This window comes from Nomia melanderi, unplaced genomic scaffold (genome assembly GCF_051020985.1).
Source record: "Nomia melanderi isolate GNS246 unplaced genomic scaffold, iyNomMela1 scaffold0812, whole genome shotgun sequence".
Taxonomy (NCBI): domain Eukaryota; kingdom Metazoa; phylum Arthropoda; class Insecta; order Hymenoptera; family Halictidae; genus Nomia; species Nomia melanderi.
The window spans coordinates 17,501-25,000 of record NW_027475926.1 but is presented as its reverse complement, the minus strand read 5'-3'; the positions used below and the strand labels follow the sequence as shown (position 1 = coordinate 25,000).

The 7,500-nt window shown below is 50.1% G+C and overlaps 2 non-coding genes across 2 annotated transcripts in view; both read left to right on the top strand.

The window, feature by feature from the left end:
- The window catches only part of LOC143176767 (small subunit ribosomal RNA), a gene marked incomplete at its 5' end in the record, with an annotated part of 1,895 nt that extends 1,646 nt beyond the window's left edge, over positions 1 to 249 (top strand). The window contains one exon of the ribosomal RNA XR_013001275.1: positions 1 to 249. This exon is cut by the window's left edge and continues 1,646 nt beyond it. This is a non-coding gene — a ribosomal RNA (small subunit ribosomal RNA).
- A 6,917-nt stretch (positions 250 to 7,166) lies between these two features.
- Positions 7,167 to 7,321, top strand: LOC143176764 (5.8S ribosomal RNA). Its single transcript, XR_013001272.1, has one exon. It is a non-coding gene; the product is annotated as a 5.8S ribosomal RNA (ribosomal RNA).
- Positions 7,322 to 7,500: the final 179 nt, after the last annotated feature.

Sequence of the window (7,500 nt, the reverse complement as noted above, 5' to 3'; positions counted from 1 at the left end):
CAATTTTTCCCCATGAACGAGGAATTCCCAGTAAGCGCGAGTCATAAGCTCGCGTTGATTACGTCCCTGCCCTTTGTACACACCGCCCGTCGCTACTACCGATTGAATGATTTAGTGAGGTCTTCGGACTGGTGCGCGGCAATGTTGTTGCATTGCCGATGTTGCCGGGAAGATGACCAAACTTGATCATTTAGAGGAAGTAAAAGTCGTAACAAGGTTTCCGTAGGTGAACCTGCGGAAGGATCATTAACGAGCAAAATACACTACAAGAACTGACCGAAAGAAGGAAACATGAGAAATATAAAGAGTGGAGCGAAAGATAATATAAAAAGGAGCGAAAGATACATACATATATATATATAAGTGTACGAGTTCAATTTCTGCACACACTCGATACACAAGAGAAATAATATTATATATACAGAGGAGGAAGGAGCGATAAACGTGCAACAACGCTTCCTCGTGAAAAATACTTGAACGATCATGCACAGAGAGGTATCTCGATACCTGCTCTGCTGTATGACTAGACGGCTTACGCGCGGAGAGTTCATCTCCCGTCCGTCGGAAATTTCGAACGGCTTACGCGCGGAGAAATACACTTCTCCGTCCGTCGAAATTTTTTTTTTTTACTTTGAACAAGGCGCATAGAGCCCGCCGAACCACGATTTCCGTGCGTCTTACATCTTTCGACGATGGGACGATCCACGCGAAGAGTTGTTTCGTGCTCGCGCGAGGTGCGATAGCGTCGATTCGCTTTTCTGTACGGGGAGAAATAGAACGATGAGTTGACTTATCGGGTCTTCGTTGGAATTACCGTCGCTGGCATTGTAAACTCCAGATGACCTTGTGATTCCTTCGTCGGGCACTGGTAAAGGGTGGCGATGATTCGTTCTATAATAGAAATACCCGTCGTAGCGATTCGGCCGAGACACCCGCCACGAAACACTCTCTCGTCGTGGAATCCCCGCATCGGAGAGTAAAACGCGCGAAGGCTTACTATGAGAGAAGAAATAGTATATGCCGGTGGTTCGCGTGTGTAGGCTCTATACGAAATTGCGATTCAAGAGAGTAGGAAAAGACGCGATGAACCACGATTTCCGTGCGTCTTACGTCTCTCGACGATGGGACGATCCACGCGAAGAGTTGTTACGTGCTCGCGCGAGGTGCGATAGCGTCGATTCGCCTTTCTGTACGGGGAGAAATAGAACGATGAGCTGACTTATCGGGTCTTCGTTGGAATTACCGTCGCTGGCATTGTAAACTCCAGATGACCTTGTGATTCCTTCGTCGGGCACTGGTAAAGGGTGGCGATGATTCGTTCTATAATAGAAATACCCGTCGTAGCGTTTCGGCCTAGTCACCCGCCACGAAACACTCTCTCGTCGTGGAATCCCCGCGTCGGAGAATAAAACGCCGAAGGCTTACTTATGAAACTTACGTCTCTCGACGATGGGACGATCCACGCGAAGAGTTGTTACGTGCACGCGTATGGTGCGATTGCGTCGATTCGCTTTTCTGTACGGGGAGCAATAGAACGTTGAGTTGACTTATCGGGTCTTCGTTGGAATTACCGTCGCTGGCATTGTAAACTCCAGATGACCTTGTGATTCCTTCGTCGGGCACTGGTAAAGGGTGGCGATGATGCGTTCTATAATAGAAATACCCGTCGTAGCGTTTCTTCCGAGTCAACCCGCTCACGAAACACTCTCTCGTCGTGGAATCCCGCGTCGGAGAGTAAAACGCGAATTCATAGTATGGAAACTTACGTCTCTCGACGATGGGGACGATCCACGCGAAGAGTTGTTACGTGCACGCGTATGGTGCGATTGCGTCGATTCGCTTTTCTGTACGGGGAGTAATAGAACGTTGAGTTGACTTATCGGGTCTTCGTTGGAATTACCGTCGCTGGCATTGTAAACTCCAGATGACCTTGTGATTCCTTCGTCGGGCACTGGTAAAGGGTGGCGATGATGCGTTCTATAATAGAAATACCCGTCGTAGCGTTTCTTCCGAGTCAACCCGCTCACGAAACTCTCTCTCGTCGTGGAATCCCGCGTCGGAGAGTAAAACGCGAATTCATACTATGAAAACTTACGTCTCTCGACGATGGGACGATCCACGCGAAGAGTTGTTTACGTGCACGCGTATGGTGCGATTGCGTCGATTCGCTTTTCTGTACGGGAGAAATAGAACGTTGAGTTGACTTATCGGGTCTTCGTTGGAATTACCGTCGCTGGCATTGTAAACTCCAGATGACCTTGTGATTCCTTCGTCGGGCACTGGTAAAGGGTGGCGATGATGCGTTCTATAATAGAAATACCCGTCGTAGCGTTTCTTCCGAGTCAACCCGCTCACGAAACTCTCTCTCGTCGTGGAATCCCCGCGTCGGAGAGTAAAACGCGAATTCATACTATGAAAACTTACGTCTCTCGACGATGGGACGATCCACGCGAAGAGTTGTTTACGTGTACGCGTATGGTGCGATTGCGTCGATTCGCTTTTCTGTACGGGGAGAAATAGAACGTTGAGTTGACTTATCGGGTCTTCGTTGGAATTACCGTCGCTGGCATTGTAAACTCCAGATGACCTTGTGATTCCTTCGTCGGGCACTGGTAAAGGGTGGCGATGATGCGTTCTATAATAGAAATACCCGTCGTAGCGTTTCTTCCGAGTCAACCCGCTCACGAAACTCTCTCTCTCGTCGTGGAATCCCCGCGTCGGAGAGTAAAACGCCGAAGGCTTACTATGAAACTTACGTCTCTCGACGATGGGACGATCCACGCGAAGAGTTGTTACGTGCACGCGTATGGTGCGATTGCGTCGATTCGCTTTTCTGTACGGGGAGTAATAGAACGTTGAGTTGACTTATCGGGTCTTCGTTGGAATTACCGTCGCTGGCATTGTAAACTCCAGATGACCTTGTGATTCCTTCGTCGGGCACTGGTAAAGGGTGGCGATGATGCGTTCTATAATAGAAATACCCGTCGTAGCGTTTCTTCCGAGTCAACCCGCTCACGAAACTCTCTCTCGTCGTGGAATCCCCGCGTCGGAGAGTAAAACGCGAATTCATACTATGAAAACTTACGTCTCTCGACGATGGGACGATCCACGCGAAGAGTTGTTTACGTGCACGCGTATGGTGCGATTGCGTCGATTCGCTTTTCTGTACGGGGAGAAATAGAACGTTGAGTTGACTTATCGGGTCTTCGTTGGAATTACCGTCGCTGGCATTGTAAACTCCAGATGACCTTGTGATTCCTTCGTCGGGCACTGGTAAAGGGTGGCGATGATGCGTTCTATAATAGAAATACCCGTCGTAGCGTTTCTTCCGAGTCAACCCGCTCACGAAACTCTCTCTCGTCGTGGAATCCCCGCGTCGGAGAGTAAAACGCGAATTCATACTATGAAACTTACGTCTCTCGACGATGGGACGATCCACGCGAAGAGTTGTTTACGTGCACGCGTATGGTGCGATTGCGTCGATTCGCTTTTCTGTACGGGGAGAAATAGAACGTTGAGTTGACTTATCGGGTCTTCGTTGGAATTACCGTCGCTGGCATTGTAAACTCCAGATGACCTTGTGATTCCTTCGTCGGGCACTGGTAAAGGGTGGCGATGATGCGTTCTATAATAGAAATACCCGTCGTAGCGTTTCTTCCGAGTCAACCCGCTCACGAAACTCTCTCTCGTCGTGGAATCCCCGCGTCGGAGGGTAAAACGCGATATATAATAGTATATGCCAGTGGTTCGCGCGCGTCGTCTCTGAGATACGCGGTCGAAGAGTTCCGAAAACACGTGATGTGCCACGATTTCCGTGCGTCTTACATCTTTCGACGATGGGACGATCCACGCGAAGAGAACGTTCGTGCTTGCGTGAGGTGCAACAGCGTCGATTCGCTTTTCTGTACGGGGAGAAATAGAACGTTGAGTTGACTTATCGGGTCTTCGTTGGAATTACCGTCGCTGGCATTGTAAACTCCAGATGACCTTGTGATTCCTTCGTCGGGCACTGGTAAAGGGTGGCGATGATTCGTTCTATAATAGTAATACCCGTCGTAGCGTTTCGACCGATGTCACCCGCCACGAATGTCTCTCTCGACGTGGAAACCCCGCGCCGAAGAGTAAACGCGAAGGCTTACCATACGAAAGAAAACGGTATTATACGCCTGTGGTATGTGCGTCTCGGCTCTGTGATACGCGATCGGCAGAGTTACAAAAAAACGTTGATGGGCCACGATTTCCGTGCGTCTTACATCTTTCGACGATGGGACGATCCACGCGAAGAGTAGTTACGTGCTCGCGCGAGGTGCGATAGCGTCGATTCGCTTTTCTGTACGGGGAGAAATAGAACGATGAGTTGACTTATCGGGTCTTCGTTGGAATTACCGTCGCTGGCATTGTAAACTCCAGATGACCTTGTGATTCCTTCGTCGGGCACTGGTAAAGGGTGGCGATGATTCGTTCTATAATAGAAATACCCGTCGTAGCGATTCGGCCGAGACACCCGCCACGAAACTCTCTCTCGTCGTGGAATCCCCATGTCGGAGAGTAAAACGCGAAGGCTAACTATATAAGAAACATATAGTATTATTTATGCCTGTGGTTCTCCGTTTGTCCTACTCTCAGATACGCGACTCGGAGAGTTACGAATAATCGTGATGGACCACGATTTCTGTACGTCTTACATCTTTCGACGATGGGACGATCCACGCGAAGAGATCATTCCTGCTTGCGTGAGGTGCGATAGCGCCGATTCGCTTTTCTGTACGGGGAGAAATAGAACGATGAGTTGACTTATCGGGTCTTCGTTGGAATTACCGTCGCTGGCATTGTAAACTCCAGATGACCTTGTGATTCCTTCGTCGGGCACTGGTAAAGGGTGGCGATGATTCGTTCTATAATAGAAATACCCGTCGTAGCGATTCGGCCGTGTCACCCGCCACGAAAATCTCTCTCGTCGTGGAATCCCCGCGTCGTAGAGTAAACGCGAAGGCTTGCTATAGAAGACTATAGTTTATACGCCTGTGGTTCACCGGTTGCCTGCTCTCCGGGGTACGCGATCGCGCAGGAGTTACGGAAGAACTTGATGGGCCACGATCTCCAAGCGGCTATATCTTTCGACGATGGGACGATTCACGCGAAGAGAACGTTCGTGCATGCGTGAGGTGCGATAGCGTTGATTCGCTTGTCTGTACGGGGAGAAATAGAACGATGAGTTGACTTATCGGGTCTTCGTTGGAATTACCGTCGCTGGCATTGTAAACTCCAGATGACCTTGTGATTCCTTCGTCGGGCACTGGTAAAGGGTGGCGATGATTCGTTCTATAATAGAAATACCCGTCGTAGCGTTTCGACCGATGTCACCCGCCACGAAATTCTCTCTCGTCGTGGAATCCCCGCGTCGGAGAGTAACCGCCGAAGGCTTGCTATAGAAGACTATAGTTTATACGCCTGTGGTTCACCGGTTGCCGGCTCTCCGGGGCACGCGATCGCGCGAAGGTTACGGAGGGACGTGAAGCGCCCGAGCAATGAAACGTCCGCAGGAGGAAACGAGCAACCGCCGAACATTGTTTCGCGACGTTTCCATAATGTATTGTCGTTTCGCTCGCATCCCGCTTCTTTCCCCTAGTTTCCTCGACGCGTAGTTTCGCAGCCTTAGTGGACGAATCATTCTCGATTCGAGGAAAGATATGCAGTGGGGCGTGCAATGAGCCCGCCAGAGACCACGATCTCCAATGCGTCTTTACATCTTTCGACGATGGGATGATCCACGCGAAGAGAACGTTCGTGCTTGCGCGAGGTGCGTTAGCGTCGATTCGCTTTTCTGTACGGGGAGAAATAGAACGATGAGTTGACTTATCGGGTCTTCGTTGGAATTACCGTCGCTGGCATTGTAAACTCCAGATGACCTTGTGATTCCTTCGTCGGGCACTGGTAAAGGGTGGCGATGATTCGTTCTATAATAGAAATACCCGTCGTAGCGATTCGGCCGAGTCACCCGCCACGAAACTGTCTCTCTTTCGTCGTGGAAACCCCGCGTCGGAGAGTAAAACGCGCGAAGGCTGTGACTGTAACATATATATATACAGTATACAATGCCTGTGGTTTTTGCGCGTGTCGGCTCTTCGGTATACGCGATCGGCCAGAGTTACGGAGGGACGGTGAAGCGCACGAGAAATTGAAACGGCCGCACGATTGGAACCGAGCAACCGTCGAACATTGTTTCGCGACGTTTCCATAATGCGTTTTCGTTTCGCTCGCATACCGCTTCTTTTCCCCTAGTCTCTGAGACGCGTTTTCGAGCCGTTCTTCTACTATCGATTCTCGTAGAGAGAAGGGACCGGGTAGTCTGGAAGTGGAACCCGCATCTTGCGTGTACCGTACACGGAATTGAGAGGACCGGCCGTGAAGCTCGTTTTAAAGCCGTGCGTCTGACACCCAACTCTTGCGCGCCAATTTCGCGGCAAGAGATAATATGGGACGAATGACCGGCAAAGAGCCAGCTGTGAAGTCTGTTTTTTTAATCGAATCCGTGGACGTGTGTATGCCGTAGCGTCGCTCGTCGTGTTCGTTCATGGTCGTTCCGAGAGAAAGAACGAAAGCGGTAACGAAGGGACCGGCCGTGAAGCTCGTTTTAAAGCCGCGCGTCTGACACCCAACTCTTGCGCGCCAATTTCGCGGCAAGAGATAACATGGGACGAATGACCGGCAAAGAGCCAGCTGTGAAGTCTTTTTTCATTATTTGCTTTCAATCGATCGATCGGTACGATTCGTGCAACGTTTCGCGCGATGCGACGCGAAAACATGCGCGCAACAATAGATGCGTCTGATCGGAAGAACGCGAGGGTCGACTGCACGCGATGGATTCAGTATCGGGTAGGATACAAAATATATCCCCGTCGTTTCCACGCGTGCGAGTCTTCTGCGTCTTTCGCGGGTTTTTGAATGCACTATACGCCCGGAACGTCGAGAAATATATACATATTACTTGAACGTTTTTCGTCTCGAAAGGCTTCGGTGTCGTCTCCAAGGCGACGCCTGAATCTCCTTCGCGCGCTGGTCGGAGATTCAGGTATCAACTTTTATCTTCTCTTTGAAAGAAGAGAGATATTAGGTCGAACAAATGAGAATAAAATTATATATGTGAAATATAAAATTTATACGATTACCCTGAACGGTGGATCACTTGGCTCGTGGGTCGATGAAGAACGCAGCTAATTGCGCGTCAACGTGTGAACTGCAGGACACATGAACATCGACATTTCGAACGCACATTGCGGTCCACGGATACAATTCCTGGACCACGCCTGGCTGAGGGTCGTTTACGTACCATACACTGCTTGCGTAGCTCTGTCAAATCCCCGCCGTCGTTCACCTCTTCGGATCGAACGTTTTTTTACCGAAGGGCGCAAAGAACGTTTCTGAGTCGGGTTAAGAGAAGGATGCTACGTACGAGCGAACGATGGGTGTCTCGTCGGCGTTTGTCGCGGACACGCGAAA